Here is a 13178-nt window from a genome sequence, read left to right on the forward strand (position 1 = left end):
GCTGGCCATGGTCGGCTCCAAAAGCAGAGGAAGCATCCTAATGATAAGATACGATGGACGCAAAAGATACAATTCTAGGAGTCTTACTAATATACAATCAAAGAAAGCAAATGATCCTCAACCCTGTTACATGGGGTGGCTGTGTTAGAATACGGATGACAAAGATGATGAAAGATCAAGAGGATGATACGGCATTGGGAGGACTTTCTTGATTTTTAGCAGAGTAAGTGTAGCGAGTTTATGATCGATGACCACATCACCTTTTGCCATTTTCATGAAGCACATGAAACATCCTAGTGGTTGTGGAAAGAGAGGAGGTCTCCATCATCATTGGATCTTGTTTGACAAGTTCCATCCTTGAAACTTTGGCAAGGTCAATATGAGTTACTTTGATGGCACCAATGTTATGATTAGTCACAATGTGCTATGTACACCATTAACCTAATAATCGTATACTATATACTTGATTTAACTCCTAATATCATAGTTATGTCAAATGTTTATGCTTAAAACAAACAGTAAGCTATGACATACTTTTATGGTTTATTTCTTGTGAATTAGACCCATTTGAATTTGGTACTACCTATCATAGACATGTGCCACCAAGGAAGGTAGGAATTGAACCCAAAACCTCATGGTCTCTATTGGGCAAACCCTACCACTTGAGCTACATACGCATCCTTGTATTTAATTCAACTTCATATAATGTAGATTGAACATTGGAGGTTCCTAGCTTACATGCATTCTCATTCTCTAGCTTGCATGCATGCTCATGCATTCTCTATTGCATGCATCCTCATGCGTACTGTATTGCATGCATCCTCATGCACTCTATTTCTAGCTGGCTTACATAGCCCTACCCTCTTGTATAAATACTCATGTGCACCTTGATTCTAATGCCCTCAAAGCAGCTTTTCTCTCCGCCCCCCTGTTAGTCCACCCGGACCCCACCTGCCCTTTCCAGGTTGAAACCGACGCCTCCGACTTTGCCATAGGTGCGGTCTTGTCCCAACCTGATGATGATGGCACCATACATCCTGTTGCCTTCTACTCTCGGAAGTTTACAACCCCGAAAATCAATTATCCGGTCTACGACAAGGAGCTCACAGTTATCATCTCGGCCTTCACTGAATGGCGACCCTATTTGGCTGGGGCGCAACATCGTATTAAGGTGGTGACCGACCACAATAATCTCATCTACTTCACCACCACTCGTACGTTGAATCGGAGGCAGGCTCGTTGGTCATCTTTTCTTGCCGACTATGACTTCGAAATCTTGTTTTGACCCGACGTTCAACATGGGAAAGCGGATGCTCTCTCTCGACGACCCGATTTTGCATTGCACCTAGGCGACGACGCTTATTCTCAGCAATCACATTGTTTATTGTGGCCCGATCAACTCCACATGTTCGCAACCTATCTGTTGCACAATGATTCCTTGCTCAACGAGATTGCCGAAGCAACCACGTCGAACCCTTTTGCTACTGACATCATGGCGCGCCTCAACAACCCATCCCAGGAATGACAAAGCTCGAATCTCAGTCACTTTACAACTCACGATGGGCTACTCTATCGTAATCACCTCCTTTATGTACCAGATGGCCCATGTCGCCTTTGAGTTCTACAAACTTGCCATGATGATCCTCTTGTCGGACATTTTGGGGTCGCCAAAACGCTGGCATTGCTTTCTTGGGGGTTTTGGTGGCCTCAACCTTGGAAATTGGTCAAAGAATTTATCAAAACTTGTGACGTCTATGCTCACTCCAAAGCGGCTCACCATCGTCCATATGGCCTTCTACACCCACTTCCAATCCCCAGTCGACCTTGGGCATCTCTCTCCATGGACTTTATCACTGACCTTCCTCGAGTCGGTGACCATGACATTGTTGGGGACAAGGTCGTCAATGCGGAAGAACAAACAACATCTGTGATGTTGAAGGACCTGTGTATGAGAATGAACAAGATACAGAGAGAGAGAGAGAGAGAGAGAGAGAGAGAGAGAGAGATCGGCACAAAGAAAACATATTATTTCTTAATAGCAACAATTACAAATGACAACCAGCCTCTACTAAAGGTTACAAAGTCACTTTATATAGTGACTATCCTAGGGCAACTGCCCTTCATGCTATTTACAGAAATATCCCAAACTTGGGCTGTCCAAAGGGACAGTGTGAATACAGCCATTATACACTCGGTATTCGACACTCCACCGTAATGGGCGTATACATGGGTTATCTAAAATTACAGGTATATACAAGGTTTATCGGACAGATCGGTTTTATTCGAGTCGGCAAGTTCTGAAGACAGAAGACCGAACCGTTCGGGTCGGAAGAGCTAAAGCCGATCCTCAAGGAACCGATGTCGGTTGTTCGAAACCATCCTGTGCTGTGTGTCCGACTTTAATCAGACCGATTTTTCGTTACGCCCATCTGGTGCCGAAGGGACCGACAACGATCCGTCGAAAGACACTTGGTCATTCCATCTGCGACTTTATCGGTTGTGGATATCTTCTCGAGACTGATTTTCCCTGAAATGACGCAGGCCTGAACAAAGTGATATCGAATGTCGATATGCTTGGAGGCGTTGTGGTGAACCGGTTTTTTTGACAAAGCAACAACACCCTGACTGTTGTTGTAGACAATTGGAGCTGAGTCGAGGTCGACTTGTCAAAACGTGTGCGCCAGCCGACCGAGCCATAAAGCTTCTTTTGCCGTGTCGGACATAGCTACATATTCCGCTTCGGTCGTTGAGGTGGCTGTGCACTCCTGAAGTTTCGACTTCCACGAGATTGCTCCATTGCCGAATTTGAAACAATATCCAATTGTTGATTTCCGACCGACTGTCCACGCAGCCGGCGAAGTCCGAGTCGGTGTAACCGACTACGCCTGAGGTTGAGTTCGGGTCAAAAAGAATGCCGTGGTCTTTTGTGCCAGCGAGATATTTGAACACATGCTTGACTGCGTTCCAGTGCGATTGGCCTGGGTTGTGCATGAATCTGCTGACGACTCCTACAACGTGACAAATATCAAGCCGTGTCATGACCATTGCATACATAAGGGAGCCGACTGCCGGTGCATATGGTACTGACTTCATATCTTCTCCCTCTCGACTGGATGTTGGGCAGTCTCGTTGAGACAACCGAAGGTTTGGCCAAGTGCATGTTGAAGCATTCCAAGATATGGTCGATGTAGTCGGTTTGAGACAAGAAGAGTTGTTGTGTATCGCGATGCCGACTAATCTTTATGCCAAGTATGTGTCTTGTCGGACCGAGGTCCTTCATGGGAACCTTCAACTGCAGTTTCCGAACCAGTTCGGTAAGCTCTCCGGCATGTCGGCTAGAGAGGAGCATGTCATCCACGTAAATGATGAGGAAGACAGGAGACCCGTCTTGAGCTGTTTTGGTGAAGAGACAATGGTCCTCATCGCTCTTGGAGAAGCCGACCGACTGGATGAAGTCGTCGAACTGCTTGTACCATTGTCGGGGTGCCTGTTTCAGGCCGTATAAACTCTTCCTGAGTCGGCATACTAGATGTTCCTAGCCATATAGATTTCCTCCTGTAGGTCACCGTGGAGAAATGCCATTTTTACATCTAGCTGAATTAGCTCCAACTTGTCGGTGGCCATGACACCGAGCATGAAACGAAGGGTTGTCATTTTCACCATTGGTGAAAAGATTTTGTCGAAGTCGACGCCATATTCTTGTCGAAATCCCTTCACAACTAATCTGGCCTTGTACTCTGGGTTGGTCGAGTCGGATGTCTCTTTTAGTCGATAGACCCACTTACACGGAAGACCACGTCGATTCTTCGGTAATTCGACCAAGTCCCAAGTCTTGTTTGCGCGAATGGAGTGCATTTCCAACTCCATCGCCATATGCCAGGTGGCTGAGTCGGCAAATGCCGATGCTCCTTCATAAGACGTTGGTTCGCCAGCGCCGGTAAAGAAAATTCCAGGAGAGTACCTTTCCAGAGGTTGCGACAGTCTCTCGGATCTTCGAGGTATGAATGGACTGGTCACACCGGGTATAGGTGTCAGATGGTCAGAAGCTGAGCCATTCGGTTGTGCTGAATCGGTGGATTCAGGACGGGAGGTGTCGGTTACCCGTGAAACCAATCTCGTGTTGTGGGTTGGGCCTTCATGAAGGGTTGGCACTTCGGAAAATATTACCCTTCGGACTTCAATAGGCCTTTCGGCTGTTTTATGCATGGCTGACTCGTTGAACACGACGTCCGAACTTCGGACGATTTGTCTATGCTCGGGGTCCCAGAGTCGGTATCCGATCTCGCCGCCGGGTCCATATCCAAGGAAAACGCATTTCCTCGATCATGGTTTGAGTTTCCGGAGGTTGTCTTTCAGTATGAGGGCATATGCCTTGCAGCCAAAGATCCTCAGCTTGTCATAATTCGGCTTACTGTCGGTCCATGTTTCCTGAGGTATTTTAAGTCCTAGAGGTCTACTTGGCGACATATTGATTATGTGTATTGCCGTAAGTAAAGCCTCAACCCAGAAACCATCCGACAATCCGGAATGTTGGAGCATGGATACTATGCATTCTTGAATCGTCCGATCCATGCGTTCAACAATTTCGTTCTGCTCCAGACTGTAGGGTGTCGTATATTCACGTCGAATGCCGTGTTCCCGGCAAAATTTGACGAATTCTTCAGACTTGAATTCTCCTCCATTATCGGTTCGGAGACATTTTAGTTTCCGACCAGTCTGGTTTTCAACCATTGCAAGCCATTCAGAGAAGATCGAGAACACCCGATCTTTGGTTCTAATGGGGTAAGCCGACACCTTCCGAGTCGAGTCGTCAATAAAACTGACGAAGTACGAAGCACTGCCGAGGGACTGATGTGGCATCGGGCCACAAACGTTCGAGTGGACCAAATCGAGGGAACTCGATTCTCTTGGTGCTGATGTCGGGTGGGATGCGGCTACCTGTTTGCCGTACTGGTAGTGCTTGCAAAATTGGTGATCCGAGAAGGAGAGCTTGGGGATGTAACTGGCTCTGGATAGGTGCATTATGCCGGCCTTGCTGAGGTGTCCAAGTCGCCCGTGCCATAACGATGACACGAGGATATCAACCAAAAATAAGTCACCCTCTTTGAGTGTGACATATAAAGGATACAAAGAGTGTACCTTTGGTCCTCGAGCAAGCAGGAGGTTCCCTTTGTGGAGTGTCCACCCTCTTGATGAGAACCCGGCACGGAAGCTGACTTCGTCAAGTTGTCCGACTGAGATCAAGGGTCTTGAAAGCTTAGGAACGTGTCAGACGTTGTGTAGTACGAGTGTAGAGCCACCCAGAAGGTTGAGCTCTACAGTGCCGATTCCTATTATGGCACAGTGTTGCGAGTTCCTGACTTGAACTGAGTCGGAGTGCCGGGCCGAGTATTGCCGAAATTGAGATCGGTGAGGTGTCACATGATACGATGCGCCCGAGTCCAAGAGCCATGTGCTCGATTCCGCAGTCGTAAGCAGAACTTCTAATTCGACTGGGTTCTCTATGGACAGTATGTTCGGGTTGGTCGTCAAAATTTCGGCTGAAGAGCCGACGTAGTTGACCTCCTCATGCCGGCTACTCTTCTGATCCGTTCTCTGAGCTTTGTCATTTTTTGCTTTGAGTGCCTGGCAGTCAGCTTTGATATGTCTAGGTTTCTTGCAGTAGTTACAGATTCTTTCATCCGCAAGTTGTAGAGGTGCCGGATCAAATACATCTTCGTTGCGGCAACCTTCTTTTCATAAGTTTCCGACAGTGTTTTCCAATATTCAAAAGTTGTCGTGCATGATTGCACTGTGAAGTACACTGACTCCGACAAGTGCATCCGAATCGTGGCGCGGACGATTCTGTCTAGCTTTAGCCACTCGTTTGACTTGTATGCTTCCGAAGGATTTTCATTCTCAATCGGGTCTATCTGACCCTTGACTATGAGATAATCTTGCATTTGTTCCTTCTAGAAGTTGAAGTTCGAATTGTCGAACCTCCTTAGACTCATCTCCGATGAGCCGGATGTTGATGCCATCTGCTTCGGTTTCGGTTGGTAAGACTCAGTTCGGAGTTGACTACGAACCTTAGTGGGGTGCAGCCAGTCGGCTCACCCGATATCATTCTAGTCGGTTTGGTTTCGGATACTTGTTGCGGAACTTGCTCGGACTAACTCCGGTTAGCTTCCGATTGTATGCCGTATACCAATTACAAGAAACCGATTGTTTAGGCCGATTCTGCTTTGGATGATTGCAGCGATGAGAGGGACGGATCCAACTGATCCTCCTGAATGTCAATCAGCCGAGTGAAGCATGAATTTGGTTGTTGCCAGGAGACCAATCTGCAGCGAGTGGTTACAACAAGAGGGTGAATAGCGTCCGGTGACCTATTCAGATGTCGTTTAACCGAATGAAGCACGATTGGGTCGAGTGTTGCACAGGGAGTTCGCCTCAAGTGGTTAGAATCACAGGAACAGAGTACAACCGTCTAGCTTACTCCAATTAGTGATTTAACACGGTGAGATGCAAACTTCTTGTTTGTCTTCTCTCTTCTCTGTTCTTCAAGAAAAAAAAACAGAAACAGAATGTTGTGTGGTGTACCATGACGACCGACAACGGGTTGAAGAACCTCCAACGCTCTGATACCAAATGTTGGGGACAAGGTCATCAATGCGGAAGAACAAACAACATCTCTGATGTTGAAGGACCTGTGTATGAGAATGAACAAGATACAGAGAGAGAGAGAGAGAGAGAGAGAGAGAGAGAGAGAGAGAGAGAGAGAGAGAGAGAGAGAGATCGGCACAAAGAAAACGTATTATTTCTTAATAGCAATAGTTACCAATGACAACCAACCTCTACTAAAGGTTACAAAGTCACTTTATATAGTGACTATCCTAGGGCAACTGCCCTTCATGCTATTTACAGAAATAGCCCAAACTTGGTTGTCCAAAGGGACAGTGTGAATACGGCCATTATACACTCGGTATTCGACAGACACGGTGTCGTGAAGATTTTCGGCAACGGTGTGAAAATTGTGTGCAACGAACGAAATCGAGAAGCTGCAATGTGCACATGTGAAAGGGGTGAAGGCCACACGCATATGGTAGCATGTTGTAAATAGGACTGAAATGAGAATGGTAAAAGGAAAGCTAGATGTAAAGTTAAACATGTGCACGTGTGATGTGCGCTCAATTGTAAATATAAAAATAAGACTAAAGCCTAGTAACATTTAAGTGCATACATAAGGGTGGAAGCAAGGCTTGAACCTTGCACCTCCAAGATAGGAGACAAATTAACTTACCACTAAAGCAACTACTAAGTGCTTTAGAATTTGTACATTTTCTTTTCATATTCAATATTTTGTAGAAAGCAAACATATAGAAACCGTGGCACAAAACCATGGTTTTAGCCCATGGTTTTAATAGCCCGTGGTTTTAGCCTGTGGGTTTAGCCCATGGTTTTTGCATGGAGAGACCTATAAAAGCCTATAGTGGGGCTTGTGTAGGGAGGCAAGTGAAGTAAAAAAAGAAACTTTAAATCAAAGATCGAAGTTATCTTAATGGTAATGTATCTTGTCTCATAAAATTAAAGTCAAGGGTTCAATCTCAATCTCTCTCTCTCTCTCTCTCTTCATCCATCTATCTATCTTCAATACTTTCTCACTTACATTGCTAAAAACATTGAATCCTTCTGGTCCAGGACCCCGGTGGTCCTGTTTCATTTCGCGAACACACGAGGATTTCCTCGACAACGGTACTAGTGATCGTTGATCGGTTTTTGAAGATGGCTCACTTTGTCCCATGTTCGAAAACCATTTCGGGGGAGGAGACAACTGCCCTTTTTCTGAAAAATGTCGTTTGCTTACACGGTTTGCCTGAGGATGTCACTTCTGATCGAGGTCCTCAATTTATCTCCCACTTTTGGCGCCGACTACTACAGACATTCGGGACTTCTGTGAACTTGTCAAACGTGCACCACCCTCAAACTGATGGCCAAACCGGAAGAGTCAACCAAATCCTCGAACAATACCTCCGTTGTTCATTTAGCTACCAACAAGACGATTGGGTGGACCTCCTTGCCATGGTGGAATTTGCCTACAATAACAATATCCATGCCTCAACTAATGTTTCCCCATTCTTTGGAAATTACGGTTTCCACCCTCGTTTCAACATTTCCATTCCGGAGATATCCATCAATCCGTCGACCGAGAAGCATGCCCACACCTTACAAGATGTCCACCGTGACCTCTCCCTCGAGCTCTGTGCCGCTGGAAAATAGTATAAAGCTCACGTTGACCGACATCGCTTAGTCGCACCGACCTTCGCAGTCGGTGACATGGTTTGGTTGCTACATCGGCATATTGCAACTACCCGTCCATGCGCGAAGCTCGACTACAAAAAGCTAGGCCCCTTATGTATTCTCAAGCGCGTTAACCCATTCGCCTTTCGGTTAGCGCTTCCCCCCACATGTCGGCTTCACAATGTTTTCCACGTCTCTCTCCTTGAACTCTCTCATCCTTCTCGCATTCTGGGACGCCAACCTCCGCCGCCGCCGCCCGTGGAATTATCAACAGGTGAGGAGTATGAGGTTGACCGGATCCTCGACTCTCGCTTGCGTCAACGGTGACTTCAATACTTGGTCTTATGGAAAGGTACCCTCTTTTGGATGCCACATGGGAACCAGTTACACACTTACAAAATGCACCGGAGGCAATTCGCGCTTTTCACCAACGATACCCCCATAAACCGACCGCGGGTGTTAGGAGGCGGCCTTAAAGGGAGGATAATGTCATAGATATGTGCCACCGAGGAAGGTAGGGATTGAACCCAAGACCTCACGGTCTCTATTGGGCAAATCCTACCACTTGAGCTACATATACATCCTTGTATTTAATTCAACTTCATATAGTTGTAGATTGAACATTGGAAGTTCCTAGCTTACGTGCATTCTCATTCTCTAGCTTGCATGCATCCTCATGCATTCTCTATTGCATGCATCCTCATGCGTACTCTATTGCATGCATCCTCATGCACTCTATTTCTAGCTAGCTTACATAGCCCTACCCTCTTGTATAAATACTCATGTGCACCTTGATTCTAATCAAGGTGAACAACACAAGTTACGGATTCTATAAGTTGAGTTCTTGTTCTTTTCCTCTCTCTTGTTCTCCAGTCTTATCTTTGTTCTACTTTATTATACTTGTCCGTGACACTACCCATGGTTGTTTACGTACCCGTATTTAACGTTTAAATACGTATAATACCTTATAATTTGTATAGTACGTATTATACCTCAATGTTGTTCAGTCAAATATCATGTACATTTGTCCAATACGGTATTTAATGTACATTTGAAAAACGGGTATAATACGTATTTATAAAAAAATATAAGTCAAACCCCAACAAAAAGCAAAAGAAAAAACAAATTAGTGAAAAAGAAGTAAAAAGAAGGAAGAAAGAAGAACAGAAGAGATGACGACGAAGAAGAAGAAGAAAAAGAGAGAAAAGAAGACTGAAACCTGTCCTGACTCTAAGTGTGATAATCACAAAAGATAGAAGAAAAAGGATGATGAAGAAGATAATGAAGAAGGGAGAAAGGAAGACAGAAACGTAAAGTGAGTGTGATAATCGTAGACAATTCCTCAATCTATAAGGGCATAATCATAAATAATTGCAATTTGAAGTAGAACATCATGATACACACACTAATTTATAGAACAAGCAAATGTTGACATTCATATTAATAAGTATTTTAGGATGTGAAATGTTCAAATGTCTTATATGCATTTTAGGATGTAGAACTATAATGTACATCACAAAATTGTGTAAACATCGATGCTTTTTACAATATTACAAATATTTTTTTTGAAAGATAAGTAATTTTCAAATTCTAGAAGTATTTAACGTACTATACGTAAAATACATATTTTATAAGTATTTAACATATTAAAAAACGTATTTAACGTATTTTTAAATTGGGAGGTACTATACGCGAATTAATATGTTAAATACGTATGGTACATCTATACCGTATCTAACGTACCTAACAACCTTGCTGGCATTAATTCATTTGGCATGCTGCTTAGGGGTTGCTTATAACTATGGTGTGGGCATAAATCTAGGTTTAACTTGTATACCTTGAAATTTTTTCTCAACTCTAATGATGCATATTGAAAGCATATTTTATCCAGACTATATTGTGACTAGCTTGGTGAAATTGACTCTGTTGATACATAGTAGTTGCATGTATACTCATAACATTTAACAATGACCATAACATGGTATCCTTTCGATTTGCTAGAAAAATCATCAATTGTTGTTGGATATGGAGATGAACTATTGTGGATTGTCGATAGCATGGTCAAGGATCTTCCCAAGTGAGCGATGTTTCATTGTAGGGGTTAAGTTCTATGACAGTTTAGGGTTCTATGACAGTTCTTGCAATGTCAATATAGATGGGCGTGGAGATGTAAATGAAATAGCCATAGCCCATTATTCAACAATGACATCCTAGAAAAGTTGAGAAACCTAGGGATGTGCATGATTTTTGAAACTAAAACTATTAATTACTGTTTTTCAATGAATATTGTGTTAAAAACTTATAACTCAAGGTTTGAACCCACAACATGAATGTCATAAAGCAATAAGTACGAATAATCTCAGCATTGTAATGTCTTGAATCCATAAGCACTTAGTGCGATGTTTAAAGGTTCTTACTTAATATATTAAAGGATTGGGCTTTAGCATGTGATGTCTTGTTTGTGGATTTTGTCTCTAGGTCTAGTGTCGATGCTGACCTTTTGTATACAAGATCACCCTCACATCCTCGATGTTAAGTATGGTGGTCCTTTGAATGCACGATTTTTGTAAGGCTCAGTTGTCTTTGTCGGGATTATTCCACTACCTTGTTCAGAAAACTCCTCCTAAAGGTAATCTTCGATATTTCTTTTGGTTTGATGTTCTCCTAAGTTGTGCTAGCTTGTAGAGTTTGAGTATATTCCCCTAACCATCACTTTCCATTGGTCATTTTAGAGAAGATTTTGCAAACTATGCCTGAACTTATTCCACGACATTGGGGGGCAGAGAGAAGCATTGGGTGACTTTCAATGAAGCAAATGATTGGGCAGGTTTAGGGTATTCAACTAATCAAAATCCTCATGGACGATGCACAACCAACATTATTGGATAAATGAACATGAACTATGGTAAATTTGTTGAAGGTGAATTGGGAATAGACCATATATAATTGGCCACAATCTTCTCGTTACACATGCACAGGCTGTGACCATTTATAGAAACAAATACCATGTGAGCTCATGAAAGGTTCAAATCCATTTCTTTCTTATATTTTGAAATAATTTGAACTCACCCATCGTAAAAATATGATTAGTTGTTTCATCCAAACATTTTGAGTTTATTTGGTCATGTCATTGTAAACAACAACTTATTTGATTTTTGCAACTTTGATTAATCGTTAAGTTGACCGAAAATGTGATAGTAGGATTGGCTCTTTGGTTCAAATGTTGGTAAATTCAACAGAAGATTTTGACGCAGCACAGAGGGATACGATCTTCCTAGTTGGATGCTCTCTCTCTCTCTCTCTCTCTCTCTCTCTCTCTCTCTCTCTCTCTACCAATCTACATATACCTATATGTTGTTTTGGCAACACATAAATGCATATAAATATAAATTTATAATCATGTTTTATGCATATACATACAAATACATGTATAGTAGTGAATTTGTCCATTGTTGTCCATTGCAAGTGATGCGGTATAGCAATATAGAGGGCAATCAACTTCCTATTTGGATGGTTTTGGACCAAAAGGTAGCCCCAAAGTTAGGACACCCAAATGTCCCCTTTTACATTAGAGCTCTTGCCTTTGTATACAAGTTAGAAGTGTTATAGGGTCACTTTCGTGTTAAAAGTCCATTGGCCATTGATTGTTCCTACATCGCCACAAATTATAATATAATCATGTTTATTACATACATGTGGCTTATGACCACTAGTTGAGATTGAAAATATTTAAGCACCTTATCTTTATATAATGTGAGGTGAAATCGAAACGATATGTCAAAATAAACTAGTCAAGTGGGTCATAGTGCTTTCTTAGTTGCGTGAGTGCAACTCCACATTCTACTTTAATAGTCAAAGGCATCTTACACTCTTGAAGTTTTTATCTCCATGACATTATGTCATATTTGATTCAGAATTGGAAGAAATAGCAAGAGCTTGATGATTTCCAACTATTTGGGCATCTTGCATAGTTGAGACTGTAACCAACTCGGCTAACTATTTCGAGCTAAGGTTTGTTGAGCTAAATCATGTGTACGTTTAGTGTGTGCCAATCAAATATTTGAAGTTATGCTTCATTGCATTCTAGTGTGGTTGGTCTGGGTTAAGCATAATCTATTTATTATGCCATATGCATGTGTTACACAAGTCAAGTGGCAACCATTGCATACATCTAAGAGCCAATAACCAGTGTGTATATAGTATGACACCAAATTCATATGATCCTTGTTAGAGTTATATTCTAATGTAAGCATATGATAAGGATAAAATATATATGAAATAAGAAAGGAGAGTGAGAAAGAAGGGTGTTGATCCACCCTAAACCCCCGAGTGAAGGGATCGAGACAGACTCGAGCCTCGATCGGCGTCCCATACCACCGTCGTGGCGTACCTGGTGCTGGCGCGCTCGCTACAAGAGTTGACCCACCACAATGTCAGAGTCTCAACGTAGTCAAAAGATGATGAAATGAGGCTAGCTAGGCCTCATATTTATAGCGATACCCAAGGCCCCCAGGCAAGTTCACACTTGGCCTAATGGGTTGTTTCAATCCCGAGGATTAAAAGTAATCCTCCCCTTCTTTACACTCTCGTTTAACTCTCACACTTATCCATGTGTATAGAATACTGCAGTAAATTCTCACCACAAATTGCACTCTTGCAATGGAAAGTTAGGGAAGTTAGTTCTAAGAGTATTTTCGTGTTCCCATGTGGCATCTTTGATAGATTTATCCATCCATTTAATTTTAAATTCTCGGATTATTTTTGTATGCAGATTTTTTGTTTTAACATCGAGAATTCTTTCTAGTACATGTGCTTTAGAAGATAATTCTTCAGAAGTAACCCAAGTTTCAGTTGTAACTATATTGTCGCCAGAACCTAGAAGTTCTTTTTGATGACTT

The 13178-nt window shown here is 42.8% G+C and overlaps 1 long non-coding RNA gene across 2 annotated transcripts; it reads left to right on the plus strand.

The window, feature by feature from the left end:
- Positions 1-230: 230 nt before the first annotated feature.
- On the plus strand, positions 231-11504 carry LOC147865372 (uncharacterized). 2 transcript variants are annotated; one of them, XR_015529696.1, is made up of 4 exons: positions 231-373; positions 10282-10357; positions 11015-11303; positions 11460-11504. It is a non-coding gene; the product is annotated as an uncharacterized LOC147865372 (long non-coding RNA). The 2 variants fall into 2 exon arrangements; XR_015529695.1 differs by having other exon boundaries at positions 11015-11497.
- Positions 11505-13178: the final 1674 nt, after the last annotated feature.

The sequence above is a fragment of the Azolla caroliniana genome, unplaced genomic scaffold (genome assembly GCF_043228905.1).
Source record: "Azolla caroliniana isolate FFs.n. ecotype wild unplaced genomic scaffold, voAzoCaro1.0.p SCAF_4, whole genome shotgun sequence".
In the NCBI taxonomy this organism is placed as follows: domain Eukaryota; kingdom Viridiplantae; phylum Streptophyta; class Polypodiopsida; order Salviniales; family Salviniaceae; genus Azolla; species Azolla caroliniana.